The sequence below is a fragment of the Stegastes partitus genome, unplaced genomic scaffold, assembly GCF_000690725.1.
Source record: "Stegastes partitus isolate 25-593 unplaced genomic scaffold, Stegastes_partitus-1.0.2 Scaffold740, whole genome shotgun sequence".
NCBI lineage: Eukaryota > Metazoa > Chordata > Actinopteri > Pomacentridae > Stegastes > Stegastes partitus.
In genome coordinates this window covers 284,726-285,727 of record NW_007578471.1, presented here as the reverse complement: position 1 = coordinate 285,727, position 1,002 = coordinate 284,726, and positions in this window count along the sequence as shown.

Here is a 1,002-nt window from a genome sequence, read left to right as displayed (position 1 = left end):
GGTTACATAAATACACATGATACAGCACCAGCATTTAAGAAAAGTCTTTCTGAAAAGCTCAAAAGATTTGTGTTTTCATTGAATATTGATGAAGTATTGTATTTCAAAACTAGAAAAGCCCTCTGAACAAGCATAGACTTCCGCCAAGCCACTCATTTCCATCATATTGTGATTTCCAGCCAATGTTTAAGTCCTGCATTCATTTTATCTACACTATTGGATTCATGGACAATCAAAACACACTTTTAGTATTTGAATTAACATTGATATCATTAGTAACAAGCTGACGGAGCAAAAAACGGTCTTTCTGTACAAATATTTTGTACACTTACGTTATTTCTACAGTTCCTTACTGGCTTTAAGCTGTTAGCTTGTGCTATGCTAGGCTAGCACAACTTTAGCAATGCAAAGTAAATGAAAAGCATAACCGACACAACGAAGCACGCATCAGTTGTCATGACACATGGCAAAGAGAGTTAAAGTGAAACAGGAGACGTGCTGAGTCATTTTTAATGTCACAACGTGGTTCTGAACGTATCTGTTAGGAGATCTGCTCAGCCCACTCCTGTAATGCTGCCCGGCTGTATCTTCCTCCTGTACTACTGAGAAGACAGCAGTGAGGACTGAAGGACTGAATGGAGTCAGAGCTCCATCTAGTGGAAAAACGGCACACTGACAGCATTCTGCACAACTGTGACACTGAACAGCATTTACTGAGAAAATAACCAGATGGTGAACCGGAACACCAAAATGTAATCATCTGTTCATTGTGGCATTATCAACATTCCCTGAAAATGTCATGAAAATCTGTTCAAAACTTTTAGAGTTATCTCGCAAACAAACAGATAAACCCCGGCTAAAACATAACCTCCTTGGCAGAGGTTAGTGATGGCCACCGATAGATGCCAGGACTTCCCTTCTTTCCAAGCCAGTTGTGCTGCGTTTCCCAAAAACTGGTTGGAATGAACTTCATGGCCCAGTCCACTATGAGCAGCATGTGCA